Source organism: Colletes gigas, unplaced genomic scaffold (assembly GCF_013123115.1).
Source record: "Colletes gigas isolate AHSC1104 unplaced genomic scaffold, ASM1312311v1 Colletes_gigas_Sc00013, whole genome shotgun sequence".
In the NCBI taxonomy this organism is placed as follows: Eukaryota; Metazoa; Arthropoda; class Insecta; order Hymenoptera; family Colletidae; genus Colletes; species Colletes gigas.
The window spans coordinates 6,757,058-6,776,172 of NW_025106642.1; the positions used below are offsets into that span (position 1 = coordinate 6,757,058).

The 19,115-nt window shown below is 44.1% G+C and overlaps 1 protein-coding gene across 1 annotated transcript in view; it reads left to right on the top strand.

The window, feature by feature from the left end:
- LOC122399402 (leucine-rich repeat-containing protein 24) overlaps window positions 1-19,115 on the top strand; it is a 245,515-nt gene that overhangs the window by 70,312 nt on the left and 156,088 nt on the right. The window contains exon 4 of the mRNA XM_043400066.1: window positions 11,424-11,509. The gene's annotated coding sequence lies outside the window, so the exon portion shown is untranslated. The remainder of the gene's footprint in view (window positions 1-11,423; window positions 11,510-19,115) is intronic.

Below are 19,115 nucleotides of genomic sequence, written 5' to 3' on the forward strand. Positions count from 1 at the left end.
ACGAACCAGCGTCGAATGAAAATTGCAAGTTGCCGTTCGATGTTCTCCGTCGATCGATCGGTCCATCGGAACAACGGGGGGCCCCCATTGTCGTCGATTAATGCTCGAAGATTGCCGTTAACCGGTTTAATTAACTCCCTTTGACGTGCTTGAATCGCGGCACCTGCGCGTTAAAGGGGTAGCCGTCTTTATTCGGACGAGAAAATAGATCCTTTTTGCGCGCATAAAGTAAATGTACCAGTAGCTGTCCGGTAGGACATTCTCGTAAAAACTTCGTCTTTTTCAGCTTTTATGGAACGATCAATTTTTTTAAACCGCGAGTTCCTTTATCGTCTTACGAGTCCGGAACTTAACATTAAACCTACCGACATTTCATGTATACCCATTCCTGCCATGACCGGTCAAACGACCGATCTTTCTTTTTCTGTTTTACGAGGCAACGTACATCTAATTTTTGCATTATATGCATAGAAAGTTGTGTTTTGATGTTTATTCGTAAGATATCCTTCTCTTTTATGTCAAACAATTTTTTTATTTTCATCGGATAGATGATAAAACGTCATTGAGAACGAATTTTGTTCTAAGTCAAAAAACAACTATTTAAGAAAAAGTGCCAGCTAATAATTACGCAAACATCCTATATTTGAATTCATTTTTAATTAAATAAACAATCTATAGTCCAGTTTTATCGTACACTAGTCGTACGATCGATAGAAATTAGTGAAACTTCTTTGGGTAGGTAGCGTCAATGTAAATTGCAAAATAAACATAGGAGACAGCGTAAAAAATAATTATTCTTGCGTGCATCAGATAGGGGATGAAACGCCCTTTAAAATGAGCGTTCGAACATGTCGATAGCTTTATTAGTTCCAAAGATATAGCGATTTTAGTTTCAAGTCGTTGCGGTGGCTAGTTCCGGAGATATAAGGGTCCGAAGCGTTTGTTTACTACGACCTTGTCAAGGCCGTTGACCGCACGTGCTCGTAGTAATAGTAAACATTACGTCACTCGGTCACTCGGTTAGTGGGTCAACGTGCGACAAGGAGGTTCGACGCGACGCGTCAGACGGAGACAGCGATAGTCGAATTAAGAAAAATTACCTTTTACATAAATTGCGATATCTCCGAAACGGGAAGTCGGATCGTCAAAAACCAAAAGCCATTTTAAAGAGGAAGGTTTCCCGCTGCCAACGGTGGTTCAGTTATACAAAAAATACTAGTAGTTTCGAAACTGCACGCGTCCAAAGTTTTAGTATTTTTAATACGCGTTAATACACGTTTCTAAGGCGGCGAGAGCGTGCATAGTGGAATTTAAAAATACCTCTTTGCCTAAATTACGATATCTCGAAAACGGAAAGTCCTTTTAAAGGGGAGGCTTTGCCGCTTCCAATGATGGCTTAGTTATGGAGAAAACACTAGTAGCTTCGGAACTGCACGCTTCTAAAGTTTAACTATTTAGCGTTAATAGACGCCGCGATACGGTCCGATTGTTCCTTCTGTATCTCGTTTAAAACTGTTTATAAAACGATAGAATGCAGAATCTTCGGTAGAAGTTACATTGCAAGCGCCCAGACGGTATCAAACGAGACGTTAAACGAAGATAATTTAGATAGAAGGCAGTGGGAGCCGACAACCAACAAGATTTATAAGGATTTAGTTACAACCCGTGTAAAACGGCGCAACGCGTGAGCACGGCGGGGTCTCCTTCAATCTCGTACTTAGCAGTTTCGAGATAACCGAGAAAGCTTTACGGAAATTCCGTTTGTTTTCCCTGGAACATCACATTTCATTTGCCGTCTTAAAATTACCGCGCGTGAAATATCCCCGGGCGCCGCGTTTCCCGTCTCGTCTGATCCTGAGCGTCGAGGCGGAAGCGATTCCGAAACTTCTAAAAGGGCTGGAATTTTCTCTTTCGGCCGGCGAAAGACCGCCCTTTTCTCGATCTCTACGGGTAGTTCAAAAATTCGGTCTCTCCGCTCCGTCCTTTCGCCGCTCATTCTTCCGACGTTTCGAAACGGATCGGGCTCCGTTACCACGAAATACCATTTTCTTTTGTGCCCGCAGGAAAGTCCGACCCCTGCTACACTGTTTTCTTTCACCGTCGGGCTTTAATTCATTCCCGTGACGCGAGGAAAATAAGGAGCACGTGCGAATACCAAAGCATGCAGCGAGAATGAAAAGAAAGAGAGAGAGAGAAAAAAAATAAAGAAAAACCGTAGAACGGCGGCATAAGAGAGCAGCACGAAGCGTTCTCGTGACGGTTTTTATCGTAATTTTTTCGAAAACTCGAGCATCCTCGTGGTAACCGGTGTTCCCTGAAACTTCGTCGAAATTACTTGAACGCGTTGTCGCGGTCGGTCGTCGACTCGCAAATGGTTATTGCCGAGTACCGTGGACCCCGGGAAGGAAACCGAAACGTCCTCGCAGAATCTAATTGTCCAATTTCATCGTCGAACGGAATTTTCGATGGCGTACCGCGTTGCTGGCGCGATGGTAAATTCATGAGACAGCGCACGCAGGATATTTGCATTTTAGAAATTAGATTCTTCTTTTATATGTCGTCGAGGTGCTGGCTTAGCAAGTTTAATAAGAGCCCCGAGGCTGTGGCTCCAATGTGGATAAGTGTGTGGCAAGGACGAGACCAGACAATTACATCACCCGTAGTATAGCTAACGAGTGTCCTGCAATACTCCTTAAAACAGTAGTTTCGAAAACTTTTTGGATGGTTAACTGCAGAGAAAGAAAATTTCGATTCAAATTCAACGACACGACTGTACGATTTAATTTTCCTTTAAAAATCTTGAGGCGACCCGAATCTTTTCTTTCTCGTAAAGATCTGAAAGAATGAGGATAAATAATTGTAAAACGAGCTCGTTATACATTATTCAATGCGAGACGGGAAGATGCAAGAACAACTTATCGCCGTTAACGCAGGAATGATATTCAAATTGGCCGGGATACCGGGAACGCAACGCGATCTAATTATCTTGGTTAACATCAGAGGCTTCTTTCGATTTCCATTACGAATTGGTTCGTTTGAAACGCGAGAGCGAAACTGTATCGCGCGGTGCGCTAGACGCCGAAGAGATGATGATGTGCAAACATTTGATGGAGCAAATTTAGTATTACCGGCACGAATCCAGACCCACGCGCGTTTTCCATATTAATTCGCTCGAATTAGGGCGCTCCGCGATCGGTTCCTCGCGTTTCGTTAATAATTAATAACCAAAAATGTTCTTCGCCTGAAGAATATCAACGTTCGAGGCAAGAATCAACACGGAAAATCATCCTTAGCGTCAGAGACTTGAGCGAAATCTTCGCAAATTTTCCTCGAGTAGCTTGAAAGGGATAGAGTGCAAAGGACGTTACAGTTAGTACTAATTGCGTTCCAGAGGTACCTTCTGTTAGGATTTCGCAAAGATTTAACAAATTTATGAATGTTATAACCCAGTTTCGTCATCAAATATAGTATCAATATTTCTTTGGACTTCCAAAGAAGCCAGCGAAGCGTTCAATTTTAAAAGCCCCGTGTGTCTGCATCATAAAGTCGTTACACGACGCTCGCAAGTCAGCAGCCTTAACCGATTTGTGACTCTTGGTTCGCGTCCCATACGTTGTAATAAATCTACCAGTAGTAAACATGTCTGTCGCGTGATTCTGCGGCTTTTCCACGTAGTCTCATATTTCACTTTTCGCGTAGATGTTAAGATACACCGTCGCTCGGATAACCGAACGAGTTTTCCTCCCATAAGTGACGTACACCGACACTGTTGCTTCGATTGCCCCGGCTCCGTCCACCGCGCGATACTTTTATTCGATTCTTGCACAATGGGTCGATTAGCGATTGACAAACGAACGCGCATTAATCGAGGCTGGCGCAATCCGCGCGAAAGTTCAACACCGAATTCGGCTGTCCGCGGCCACGATACTAGATAGCCATCGCACAAAAGTCAATACTATGAATATTTATACGAAGATGGGCTTTATTTCGTAGCGTGCAATGGATCGCGAGATACGGTGACCGATTCAGTGACCGAACCGAACGCAAAACGAACCAGTGACGCGTATCGATTCGATTTGGTCGCGAAGATTTAGCGCCGCGATCCGTTCGACACGGTATCGAGCAACGTTGCTGATGCAATAATAAGAAAGGGGCAATTAAAGTAATCATACGTATTATTTTTCTCGCGATATTCGCTCCGCTGGTTCGGGGAACATTGATCCAGCGAGAATGGACGTTGCGTTACGCCGTAACAAACGGCGTAATGCACTCCGTGGGAACAATACGCGCCGGCGTCCGTACGACGCGATAATAAAAGTGCAAACGACCGGTAATGGCTGACATGTATCAGAGAGAAGAGAAGAAAAAGGGAAGCGGGTGAAAGAAAACGCGAAACGAGCGAAGGGTGGAAATATCTGAACTCGGAGGGGCGGCGCGACGGAACCGGCGAAACTTGTCGCTTCTGATCCCTTCCGCTTTATACGGCGAAACCGGGTCAAGAAAATGCAGCGGAAAAATTCGTCTCTGCCTACGTAGACACGGGAGAGAATTTTCCTCTGGAAGGAGTGGAAACTGGGCCGGTGGCCGCCTCGTTATCGAATACTCACGTTCTATTTTCTTTTTCCCGCTGTCGGCGGGGGCGGCGGGGGAGGGAACGAGACGAGGATGCCGCGGCGGGTGGAGACCTTCGGCCCGAAAAATATTCCCGGGTCGCCTTTGAGCGCGCCGCGAGAAATTCGAGGAACGATGGAGGCGAAAGGACGATGAGCACGGAAGAGGAGGGACGCGAACGGGGTTGGAAAACGGGGAGGGTTAGGGCAGAGGTTCTAACAAGACGTTGCGATTCGAGATAAGACGGGCGGTTTGCTTATGCCGTGGCTCTCGTTGAGGCCCTCGCCTAACCCAACAGCTTCATCACGCGCTTGATAAACGAGGCGGCCCCCGGTCGGTTGGGTTGGGGTAAATCCGACCGCTCTTCCATCCAACCTATCCAGCCATCGGCGGAGAGAGCTCCCAGGCATCGTGCTGCTGGCTCGCGATGGTCAGTAAAGCCGTGAACGCCGATGCCACGTAGCCCGGCGTTCCCGTTCGGTCTGCTCGATTCAGCCTCCCTTCGCTCAACCGTATGCACACGCTATTGCACGCGGTTGCATGTCGGGATGCGCACTCGAACGAGTGAATGATGGATCGAACCGTGCCACACCACGTACGTAGCCAGCAGAAGCTACCAGAACCAATGGCCATTCCATCGTTATCGCTCGAAAGATAACGATACAGCTCCTATCCTACCCGGCCTACGTCAGCCGAGATAGAGCATGCCCCGGTCTCTCTTCCTCCCTCCTACCCACCCCACGCTTCGCCAATACTTCCCATTCTTCGTCACCTTCGTGACACCGAAGATCGGGACCTAACCCCGACGCTGTCGAACGCCATTGTTATGGGGACGACGCGGGAATGCTCTTCTTTCGTCTCGAGTGAAAATCCATATCGCGGTCTACGTACGCGGAACACCGCGAGGAGTTCGTTCTTCCGCTTATCGTCGCATCGCTCGCGTGGTTCGCGTGTCTGAGGGTGAGACGGCCGTCCGTTTCACGTCTTATCGCTGCTCCGAAGGCGAATCCTTCCGCCACTCTTCGCCGGTCTGCCTATTTTCGCCCACCCCTCTTTAACTACCATCGAATCGACACCCTTCAGCGACCCGTCCTCGACATCAGCCCCGACGCTCTTCGCTTTTAATTCGCGCGAAATTGTGCTCCGGGTTCCAACACCGCTAAAGTCTGGATGGGTTTATAATTAAATCTCGATACCAATTCTATTCTGTTCTATTCGCATTTCCATATCACGTGCTATGTATTGTGTATCTACGAGCTTTCCACCTCAACTAAGAGCAAATTTGCAGGCTCATAAACAAGCATCAAGTTATACAATCTTCACTACAATTACTTAACCCTTAAGAGGGGCAAGTTTAACCTAATATTTATTTAATATACATCAATCCTCCATTAGTTAATTATTTTTTATATACTTTAAAATTGATTTCCATTTACCAATTTAGTAAAAATCAAGTAAAACGATTCAATTGAGATTGAGAGTCCACTCGAGGGTTAAACTTGGCACACGATGCAAATTTATACCTCAGCAGGATTAAGATAGGGCTAAATATTGTGTTGCACATTTGCATATACGATGGTCTCGCTCTAATGATCATTACATATGCAAATGGAACTTAGTTCTATTTTAATAACAGAAGCTCCTCGAGCTAAAAATTCTCAATTTTCATATTCAAAAGTTTGCCCTGCAATCGTGGTTTGGTTTTAGATAATGCTGATCTAACTGAACAACGTGTCAGTGTACAGTAGTTTAAATTTGTTGCACAAGCGAGGTGACCACGGTTTTTGCGTATATTTCGCGACATATTCTCTTAATTTAATTACGCGATCCGCTCGTGGATCCTGATGTAACCTAATGTTTACGTTGGTTGGTGTTAACCATGATGTCTGTGGTATAACCGACACTGACTTGGTGTTGGCTACTGGCCAGGGACCTGTAATTTTCGAGGTGTCCGAACCACCGAAAATTTGCCAATACCGCGCCGGAAGTTCTTACATCTTGTTGGATGTTCACCCACCCTGCTAAACGTAGTCGAAGCAGTTTAATTTGATGACCGTGCGAGTACCGAAGCCTTCCGCACGGTGCAGCCGTGTTGACTCGTCCTTCGACGGCCGGTTTAACAAGTTAACGCCCGAATTGAGTTCCAAGTTTTATCGTCGTATAATGGAAACTGTTCGTGGTACCGAGTATTTAATCACTTTCGATCGACGTCACTGTGTCTCGAACTAATGATACATGGTCGTCTCTGTATTCGAGTTCTCAGGACTCCCCCTGTATTGCAATTATGACATATTATATTTAGCTAGCTTCGACTGCCCCGTTAATTTAGATCTACAGTTTATTTATTTTTCCTATTTTCCAACGTCCCCGTCAGAAAATAATTGCTACCAAATCACACGAAACGATGTTTCCCGATGGCCATGCATTATCACCGATAAAAACACACATCGTCGACTCGGTATAATAAATTTCAGCGAATCACGCGGATGGAATTCGGTCGAAAAACCTGTTACCGATTTCGTTGCGACCCGTTGCGAATTTAACCGCTTAATTAAACGGCAGAGCAACGCTGCGCGCTTTTTTAAAACACAATCGGGAACGCGTTCATTTCATTAGACAATCAGGTTGCCGTGCTTCTGCGATCATTTTCCGGATCAGTCGTTCCCGCAGATTTCGCCAAAAATTATTTCCTTCGATCGTATTTATCCGCGTGAAAATTAGTTGTCGCGTTCCGCGGATGGTAAATAAAAACGGGATTTAAAAAATGACGAAAATTATGATACCGTTTTAATGTGAAAAGATCCCCGGGGATTGTTCCAACGTGATTTTCGTGCCCCGGGAATCGGGAGAAGAGGAATTCCGGGATTCCCGAATCTCGGTAAACGGAAAATCCCGAAAAAAAAGAGCAGAATAACTGCTCGCGTCTGGCTGTTTCATACGGGGGATGGCAGATGTTTCGGAATTTATGTCGCTGGTACGGGAAGCAATCGAATTAAAAGTCTGCCCCCGCAGCTTCCGGGTGGCAGTGTACTTTCATCGGGGCCGGGCGGAAACGTTTTAACCTTGAAACAAGGAAGTTCGACCGAGTTAGCGAGCCAAGCGACAGTCCACAGGTCCGCAGCTATTTTCCGACGGTCGTAAAAACCGATAATGGGCCGCAAACCCATCGACGCTGACCGTTTTAATGAAACTATTATGGCGTTTCGCAGCGCCCCGTCGAGTTTACCCGTGATAAAATAGTTGGTCGCGACATGTCGCTTCCGGTCCCTACTAGCGGTTCAAATTCGTTGCTTCTAATAATCGTCTCGTTAGTTTCTCTGCCTATGAAAATCTATCGTCTTTGATCGCTGTGGTACCGTCGAATATGATATTTATTATATTTCAGAAACGTCTTAATTTACAGTTTGGTTAACAATCGAAATATTGAGCGACTCGATACGCAGACAATAAAATTGTTTCGTCGTAAAAACGAAGAGTACACGTTTGGATGAAATTTGTACGTGGCACGATATAAATGCTTCATTATAATCGCTCACGAACGCAATGATTTCGATATTTACCCGCCCCCGTGTCGAACTTTTTCAATGGAAGCTGCAGATATTCATTTTCGGTGCGCGTTCTCCGACAGTTTTATATCGACGCGTCGTATTGTTTATTCATCAGCATCGATACGTATCCTTTTAATTTCCCGGTGCTCTTTTTATATAACCTCTTTTTAATTGGCTTTCGCGCGATGCTCGTTCATTACATTTTTAACGGTCCGATTGCCAAATTTTCGTAATCCTCGGCGCGAATATTCGCGGCGTAAAATAATATTTTGCGCCGGGCACTGTTTCGCGCGCAATTTGATCGGAAAAGTATATTCCTGTGCATGTAACGTGGCGCAAGGTACCGGCGAAGAAAATAGCTTACAATTAACTGTAATTAACTGCTATTATCTGTGATCAACCGTTGCCCCGATTCTCTAAGCCAATTTCATTGTTCGAAAAGTAAGTACGATATTTCCATAGTAATGGTTCCGTTGCTAAATCGCTCGCAGAGATACTCGAGAAACTAATTACACGGCGAACAAGATTATTATTTACAGATCCAATAAATACGTTCGTTGCAACGATGATTTACTTCATCGAATTGGGGTCTGCACGCACGGGTTTCGATACAGTTTCATAAAACGCGTTCGCGTAAATCGTATTCGCGGTTTTCTAAAGTCGAGAATAAATAAATCCTGAACTATCCACGGATTTAAGACGACAATCCAGAGAGCGATAACTCAACTACGCGTCTCTGTAAGGCGTAATAATATCGCCAAGTATGTTAACAGTACCACTTTCGTTCGCGTGAACAGTAACTGCGAGCATTCCGCGCGGAATGTGTATCTACGCAGGTATGTTACATATTGCGCGTGTCACTTCAAATTCGCGAAATGCTACGTTCAAGACCCGCCACGGGGAATTCGCGAAAACGTATATTCTCGGGGCTGTCCCGAGGAGGATTCCACGGATGGAAATCGTTTCATAACGTTTCGCGTCCCGCCCGAGTACGCCCGATCCGCAGTTTACAGTTTCGAGGAACCGGAGGGGTGTTCAAACATCCGAATTAAAGCGAATACATGGAATTATTTTTCCACGGAATCGAACCCCGTAACGGCCAGAAACGCTGTTGGTAAACAACGTTTCATATTAAAACGGAGTGTGTACGATCAGCGTAAATACGACCGACGTCCATGATTTTTCGAAAACTCAACGGCGCAAGGCTTTGTTGTTCGTTTTACAGGGGCAAGGAAGAGCGAAGGGAAGGGTTGTTGCGTCGCGACTATAATAAACGCGCATCGAGTTCACGGATAACGCGATAACCGATGAACCTTTAATTTCCCAAGCAGGTAACGAAATTCTCCGAACACGGTGCTAATAGCAGTCACTAATGGATTGTGGTTTACACACGGATTCCATTGCTCGCATTCCCGCAGCGGTTTATCCATCTGCGCTTTCACGTATCAACGGATTCCCTTCCTTCCTGACTACGGTGGCTCGTTTCGCGCCACGGTTATCGCTTCCTACGGAAACGTACCTGGTATCGCCATTCGCGAGCTTCCACGGCCGATCGGAGATGGACGAAACTCTTGACGAAACACAAACTACGAATAACAACGAATAAAACGAGTTCCACTGCCTGCGATTTGTAGATCGATCGAGGTATATTCGTAACGCGTTAGTAACCGATTATCCTTATTCTTTACACGCCATTACACCCCTAATTTTTTATTTATCGCCGACCAACGGTGTGCATTGTTTACTCGTACGATACCCCTACCAGTTATCTGTACATTACTTGTTTTCTCAATATTAAAAAGAAAGTTTTGAAAATTCCATTTGAGATCTGTATTATTATAAACTGGCACTATCGACAGGAACGACTTCGACGCAGACGAACATAATAGAATAAATTGTTACGTCTATGACTCCTATTGAAGAGAACGTGACCTAGAGGGTCCTCGTAACGATTCATCATGCGACAAGTTGTGCACTTATTGAAAGCATTCTGTGTACGGTAACATTCATCCTGCGATTTTAACTCCGTGACGAAAGTTTCGACGCGAAACGGGAAAAGTCTGCAGACGCAGTGCTTTCGAGAAAGCAGAAGCAGAAGCAGAAGCAGTTTTCAACCGTAAGGTCAAACAATAGAACCGCTTGGAAACCCATTTGTGACCTGCATTTTTCCTTAAAATAAAATTCCGTGATTCGAAAACCCTCCGAAATACCGGTTTTATAATGAAAGACGGGGATGTGTCAGCAAGCGTATTTTTTTTATCGCGTTTTTCAGGGTCCCTGGCCATTGTACGTCGTAGATCGTAATTAGAAATGTGCGAAAACGAGTTACGGTCATGTGTGGGTGTCGATACCGGGCACAAACACACGCGTCGAATTAGTTGGGAGACTTTCCTTTGAAGCCATCAGCCAATAGTGTCGTGTGTCGTTGTACGCGCCGAAGTAAAACGATAGTCCGGGTAGTCATTATTGGAAGGGGACTAGCAATTTACGGCTTAAGTGTCAATCGTAGGGCGGATACCAACGCTACAGTTAATTCGCTTTGATTCTTACCCTATTGCACGCGTACCTCCCCTCTCTGCCCTGGGCCTATCGTGTAACGAGCTCTGTATCGTGAACTTCGTGGCTGGGAAAGAGCAATTGCTTGCCTTGGCTGCGAAGCGTTACTTTGTGCCACGAGCACTCATCCAGGGAGACTTTTGCGTCTAAGGTTGTAGAACAGGTTGGGAAACATTCGAATACAAAAGATTAACCCCGGTGTACCGTTCGATTGTCAATTTAAAAACGTAACCTACTGACCTATCTGGTTAATTGGCATTTTGGCGTTGCCTCCGGCACATCACCGTGAAACGAAAAAGTCAGGTGAACGCGTGTTCAGGTTGATGAACTGCAAAAGAGAAAAATTTGCATATCGCCGAGAGCACGATAAATTAAAGAAAGCGGAAGCTGGAGGGCGAACCGGGTCTAGGTAAATTAAGAGTCACTGCAACTGTCGAAATTGAGCTTTGATGTTCGTAACGGCGTGCTCGATTCCGAGTGGTCAACTGCTCTTGATTACCCCTCGAATTACGGTTCATATTTTCGACATTAACACGTTGGAGACGGATGTGTTGGTTAAAATAGTTGTGAGAGGATCCTAAGGTCAAAGTGCATCGCACGTGACCTATAAAGTACCTCAACGTGTAACGCTTAATTTTTTTCAGTTCAGGTTGTTAAATATGGAAATCTGCTTGGTATTGCATTCTAATATCTCACTGTTTGTTTCAGGTGAGAAGATCTTTTAATTAACGTTGTCTTCGTCCTCGGGAAATACCGGGAGCCAACAGTGGAGGAAGCTGAGGATTCTTTCACGAGTAAGTAGCACGGAGACTCTTTTAGACCATCTAATTTCGTTCTATAAACCCAAGTACAGTGCCCGAGTGTCGCGTTTCTCGTAATTCAGCCTGTATAATGCTGTCGCTAAATCGAAATGCAGAAACAGCTTTCGAGGCAAAGCGGTGGAGTCAATGGATACTCGAAAAGCATTCGTAATTTGTAAAACACTTTCAATCATCGTCGCTTCCCAACATTTTCAGCTTCCGTTTCAATGGCCCATGCTTCGTTTAAAATTTATTTTTCGAATTGTTTCAATTACCGTTCCACGCAGGCGCGAGCATTTATTAATCCCTTTCCAGGTACGATTCTGGAATAACCTTTCTCGAACCCTCTGACCACATAATTTAAATTCGAGTAAAACACGCGCGTGATTCGAACAGATTCGAGATCTATTTTCTGGGGACCAAAGCTCCGTATGGAAAAATATTAAGCTACATCGCGTGAAATCTGATTTTCGGTAGCACGATCCGTGGCGAGTCATTCTCTATTTCCGTGGAGATGTATTCCCACGACTGTCGAGCGTTTATACGTGATCGTAGCATCGCGCCACACCGTGAATACACGTCTACTCGCCTGGGCGAAGTACCGAATAATTGTTCCTGAAACGGCGGCCTTTTCCAGGAACGATTGACGGTCTCGCGTCTAATTCGTCCCGACCGTTCGTGCTGGGAAAATAGGTTGGATTTGAATAATAGTTCTCTTACATCCGGTTCACACTAGAGAAGCGTGCACGGTCATGCAAATTTTGAGTAACTGTTTTAGAATATGTACCGAGCTCGGCGCAGTGGCTCGTAAACTCTGTGTATAGTCAGCCAACACGCCGCTCTGCCTATATAATATGTTAATGACACATCATTAGATCCGACCACAGGTAAACGATCTCGCGGAATATTTATCGGTTTTTACCCTCGGAACGGAGAAAGCAGAAGCAAGAAAACGGTGTGAAATTAATCGAACAATTGCTTAAAAATACCTTACAGAAATTAAAGAAGAAATATTGTTTCTTTCGACCAGCGTTGTTCTTGGTGTTCGCTTGACGAATTCGTGTTCGAGAATCATTGTCTCTGTATTGGATTGCATTGAAAATTCTTTCAAACGAATACGAGGAAACGACCTTACAAGTGCCCGGACGATTTTCAGCACGAAGGCTGTATTGCTTTCTCGTGTAAAAGAGCTGTTATTATCGATAACGACACTCGAAAATAAATCTCTCGAGTGGACACCGGTTATCAGTAAAGAATCCTTTACTAAATCCAAGATAAAAAATTGTTGTGCTTGCTTTTATAACACAATATATCTCTCGAGTATGAATGAAACAAGGTTGGTGCTTATCTTCCCATTTAACGTTTTCGTGAATCAGAAAGAAGCTGTGTTTTGATAAAAAAATATGCACTTTCATCCGTAAATGCGCACTGAATAAAATTGCATTACAAGCCTTGTGTAATGTTCCCCGTTAAAATTTTCATTGTACGTCTAAAATACGTAGAATTAACTGAAAAATTTAATTTTCTTTTCATTGAAATATGTTCTGACTTTGCAAACGAATGCACCTCTTATTCACGATGAACCGTCGGTGAATTATTTTATTATACTTTTCTCTCAATTCCTTGTATTACACTCGGAAGCAGCTTTAAAAGTCTTTCTCTGTTCTTGGAAATTTAATCCTACCTATTCTGTGCCGTTCGTATTATATTTTAAGCGCATTCATTTAAATTCACTATTGTCTTTTTTTTTAAAAATGCTGCTATAACTCTCATCGATTCAAAATTCCAATCAATTCGAGTGGGATCTATTTTTATTCGTACGTACGAATTTACCTATATCAAAGCAAAAGTAACAATTTCTCTGATGTTTCACGAAGGTATTCCGAAAGAATCGACGCATTGAAATGGAAAGCATATCCAGGTTTCTCGCGCGACAACTTCGAACACGATCGCAAAGAAAACGAACGCGGAAATTAATTAAAAATATTTCCATCGTCAAAGCACGCCTCGTTACTTTTCGATTCTCGTCATTCGAGGCCGTTTCGACGTGAAAATACGACGCGTGTAATTTACAGTTACAATGGGAGGCGTGCAACGCGCACCGACGCGAGAGATTTTTATTCGGCGTCAAAAACGTGGCTCGCGGTTGTAAAAATTTTACGGGCTCGCGCCGTGGGCGAAATTTTTCCTCTGCAGCGTCTTCATTACGAATACAAACTCTGGTTCGCGTATACGGCCACCAATGTGGCGGTTTCATTTTCGTGATTTGTATTTTGGCAGTCCACCGTATTTAGGAAAGTTTAAAATACTCTGTAACAGCGTTTCTTAATCCGATGGACTTCCTAGAAATCATTAATCGTCCGACTGTCTATCTGTGGATTCGTTGGAGACGGGTTCCACGATTTCAGAATTTGCTTTCCCCCCCACGCGCGTTCCTTTACTGTGCTATTGAAAGGCGCGCGAAGGAAATGAAAAGTAAAATGTGTGTACGACGATGTCTGCACAGGAAACCGGATGTACACAGATACCAGGCGCTGGCAAATGAAAATCTGCATGGAGATCGCGACGGATTCGCGACGTTCGGATCGGAAAGCGATATTTATCGAAGTCACTTTTATCGCTGCACTCGACCGAAATTACAGCGGATACGTCTTTAGAATCGTCGCGACTATCAATGGTGCACCAAATAATCTAGCAAGATGACATCGACGATAAATTAAATAATTTAATACCTTTCGATGCGGTACAAAACTTTTATTCTCGATACTGCGAGTATGAAGTTCGAAGTCTGAAAAACTTGTATTCGTTTTATTGAGATGCACGGTTCTGTAGTTTCGTCATCGTCGTCGTCATCGTCGATGTTGTGGCGAGGTTTGCTCGTACACGCGCGATTGAATCGAGTCGCGACAAAGTCGGTCGCGCTTCGACGGAACTGGGTCAACGGGCTAGGCGAGAGGGCTGGAAATGTTAAACAGTCGGGGGATGTTCGCGATGTATCAAGTGCTCAATTAAGCTGACGATGGTTAACTTTCGAAATTTCGAAAGGAAATCAGGCTTGTTACACTTTGACCGTGTTTGCGGCGCATCGCGCCCCCCCTGGAGTTGCTCGTTTAATAATTCATGCTTTGATTGTCTTTGGTAACGTCGATGGAGGGTGGATCCGTGAGGTTTAGGGCCACGAATTCCTGGTAACGTAAACTTTTTAACCCCTTCGTTTATCTAATTTAGAACTCGTTCCTGACGCGTTCTTCGCAAGAATTTTCAATACAACGCAAAATAATTTAGCGTAAATACAAAGAAGACGAAGTCGCAGTAGTTACCTCTTTTATCTAAACGCTTTCGAGCGAATTTAGAGTCAAAACGAGGAAACTCCGATGCCGTGCGTTTCTACCAATGTAGACTATTTACAAAGATATTTAACGTTGAAGTTTCGACAAACTGAATACTCGAATTCATCGGCTGAAGTAAGATTGTACGCGTATATAGCGTGTTTGAAGTTTACAGAGAGTTGCATCGAACTTACAACTTCCTAGCTTCGGGATCCAAAGTTCCTGCGTTCTAATCTCTGCTAAACAAACGTTCGTTCTTAATTTATGTACCAGAACGCGAAACAAATGAAACGAGAAGCGAGTGCGTAAAAAGCAAAGTGCAACTAAAGCGTTATTAAGAACCTAAAATATCGTAACAAAGTTTTTTACTATACAGGGTGGTAAAACGAGGGTGTAAGACTTTAGGGGCTCATGGTACTCGCCGAGGGGAATAAAAATTTCTTAATCAACGTGGATCCTGAAATCAATCTCGCCCAAGTAATATGTACTTTTATATTTACGAACATTTAATTAAGCATTTCTTTACTCCGCTCGGTGTTTACGAGTATCGATATTGGAACGATACGAGTACCGTCCTTCTGAGAGGACGGTAGTAATAGCTGGATTAAAAGGTATATTTCCGTAGCCTCTGCAAACTGGCGACGCAACAGATACGCGATCGCGTTGTCTAATCGATATTTAATGCAATTTGCATGTAGGGGCGTTCAGTTTGCCCAGCCGCGTCGTTGTTCCCGCAATCATTCCGTGATTTCCGCGATACAATAATAATTTGGGACGCGCAACTGTCGTACGATACGCTGAATACCGTGGGGAATTGTTATACCGTGACGAACGAGGAATTTTTAAATGGAGACTCGGTTTCTGAATAAATATCCTGATCTCCGCGACGCGTTTTTTCTACCGCTGGTTCCCTCTTTGGCTCCTAACTATAAATTGAAATTGAAATTGTACGTATAAATAACTATGATAAAATTGAACACAAGAACCGCGACAATAGTTTATAGTATCGAGAAGCCAATTCCGGCACCGAATTGGTTTTTACCGTTATTATACGCAATATAGAATCGTTTCGTGTTATATTCCGTACCCGATCATCAGAACAATTTTATTTGAATGATGTGGGACACAAAACCTTTTAAAACGGGAAATAAACGGTTGTTCTTCCGGTTGCTTGATATGTGTGTCCAGATAAGAATGTTGGTAATTTCTGATCCCTTTGACCATCGCGACATTGAGTCCGGATTTATAGGATACCGTGAATATCCATCGTGAATTTGGCTTGGCAGTCGCGTTCGCGCGTTTCATGGCACGTTGGGCAATCAATTGGTTCGAGTATGATTAGCTCGTAAAGTTGTATAACGGGCTGGGGGATCGTACAGTAGCACCTTATCGTCGTGCCTTCGCGCTGTCTATACGTCTGAATACGTTTAACGCTCCACTGGCCGAGAGGTCTTGGTGTAATAATTGAGCTATAGCCGCGTACGGACGTGGGTAGATCGACGAACCGAGGGGTAGGTCGAGTGGCTAATGGAATTCATCTGTGCCTCGTTACGTGGCATTTACCTTCCACTGGATTGTTCAACTAATTCCGCTATCGATTTCTTCGGAACTTTCGAATCCCGCTACCGCCGGAAATCAATGTCAAGTGGCCCGGCACGTTTCTTTTCGCTGGCTAAAACGGGCCCAGCTTTCCCCAGGGAGGACAGAACGGTATTACCGAGGCGAACGGTCTGATATAAAAGTAATTTCTCGGTCGACGGCTGTTTTGATACATAAATTAAATCACGGTGTTCGATAATGGCTAGCAGGATGTTCGATAACTGGTGGCGCAAACAGCAATTCGATCATCCAACGTGAAAAAAGTGAATAGCGCGCGTCGTTTTCGAGGATATCGATTTTAAAAATCCGTGGAATACCGAGCGTGTCCGATCATACCTCGTTATTTCTATTTGCGTTAATGGTTTTCAAGAATTAATCGCGATGCGTTATTATTTTCTGCCCTCTGTCGATCTCCCCGTATTTTACGTAGTTAATATTTCCATTCAGCGCAAGTAGAAATAACGAATAATAGTCAGACGCGCGCGGAGGATCTTCGACGTTCTCGAAAGTAAATTAAGTGGAATATTTTCGATCCTTCCATTAAATTTCACAGCGGTTCAGACAACGTTTTATACGGTAAATATATATATTACACACATTACTCGCATACTTTGCATATCTTCCGTGCTCACGTGCATATTTTCTTGCTGCATATATGCATATATTAACTGCATAAATATTCTATGTTCCTTGCATATTTTACGCGCATAAACATCCGTGCCGCCTATTTATAAGATACCGGAGTTCGTTGGAAAGCAAATAATACGATACCCGGCGCAAGTAGTAATGTCGAGGATTGGTCAGACGCGTCGGCCAAACTGTATTAAATTATCTTCCCCCGAAACAAAGGTTCGAAATAAGGAGTCTCTAAATAACCTTAAGCTCTGTTTTAATCATAGAATTGGTAAAACGAAACGTAGAAATAATTACCGAGTAGAAACGTTCCAATCTGTGAGTCGTAGAGGAATGGAAAAGGATCGATTCCTCGTCGGTTGAAAATAAGAAACTAACCTTAACGCGGTAGGACCCACTAGCGTAGGAGGTACGTAGAAAGACTTTTCACGAATAAAGGAATTTCTCCTCAATTTCGCCGACTGTTTATTTGCGCGGAATTCGAATGGGAAATGCTGCGTAGATCAAATAACGCTGGGCCAGCGTGTATAGATTGAAATTCTCTTGGGGATGGTTGCGCTAGGGGGCTCCGTCAGGAACGATGCCTGGAGATCCACGCGGAAAACAGGAAAAAGCCGCATGCTTTATTGTCCGTGCCTCCCCGAATATTAAAACCATTTATCGAGCTTGTTCCGCGTGTAGTTTCTCTCGGAGCGCAATAAGCGTCTAGCTGGTAGTGTACAGGATCCAGTATATTTTCGTTGGTACCTCGTCCCTTAAAAAAATCTTAAAAAATCTAGTATACAGGCGCCACGTATGTCGCGCTGTTTCCCTTATAAGGTCTCGTAATTCGTAAACTAAAACGATGCGTATCGTTGGGGGTGTGCTTAGGGGATCGGTTGGCTTTTGTCCAGTTTCTGCTCCTAACTAGCCGGATTCTGCACATACGTCTGTTCGTCGTTCTTTTTCCCGTTCGTCTCTCGCGCTCGGCGTTCCGGGTCCCGAGACTCAAAATTACGGACACGGAGATTCCCGATTTACTAGGTGTATGCGCCGGGAGAAAGAAAACCTGGGTAGCCAATCTTCCTGTGTACGCTCGCCCGCTCGCTCAGCACGAAGCAGATTGAAGCCGGCAGGCTGAACTCACGTAGTTACCTGGCTCGCCGGAATACCCGCTGCTGATTCTGAATTCACTTTCCCGACGAGTTCGCGAACCAATTCTTGACTTCGCTATCTCCTTTTCCCTGCCCCTTGCTCTCTGCCCCCCTTCCTAAAATACTTAATCAAAGCAAAAGAGACGCGAGGGAGGACGAGGGATGGGGGCAAAGTTGAAGAAGGGAAACGATACGGCCGTTCGGCCCCGAAAGCGATCATCGCGCTCCGATAAACTGAACAACGTTCCTTCAATCCGCGAACGTATCTGTTATTCGACGATCTAATTACGTTGCTCTTAGAGCCCGGTAAAAAAGAAACATTTATCTTGTACGGTTCGCGGGGGGGAGATAAACGTTCCCGTACGGGAACATCCGGTAACTTGAACCGCCAATTTTTATGAAATTTTGATACGAAACGGTTTGAAAAACTATTCGACGCGTATTTTTGTATCTACAATCGTTCGTATCGGAAAGGTGAAAATAGCACTCAACGATGGGCGGTGGAAAACCAATTTGGTTCAATATTGCGGAAACTATTAAGTGACCCGAGCAACGAATTCGGTTACGTACGCTTCCGGAAACATCAGTTTCTACAAACAATATGGATTTTTGCGTATAGTATTTGTACGTTTCGGAATCTGCTAAAAGTTTAATTGCCATTCCTCGTTATTGCCTCGTTGATCAAATGTTGATACAAAATTGACAGTTCTAAATGTTAGTTATTACATTTTGTAGGCTATTATATAATTTGTCGGTCAATCAATTTCCATATTCGTCTTTTACCATTAATTAACGTCGAATATACAAATTCATCTCTGGAATTTATGATACATGTAATTAAATGTTGGTTTCATATCACGTATATGGTGGTTCATTAAACTTAATAGATTTCGTTAAATTAATTCC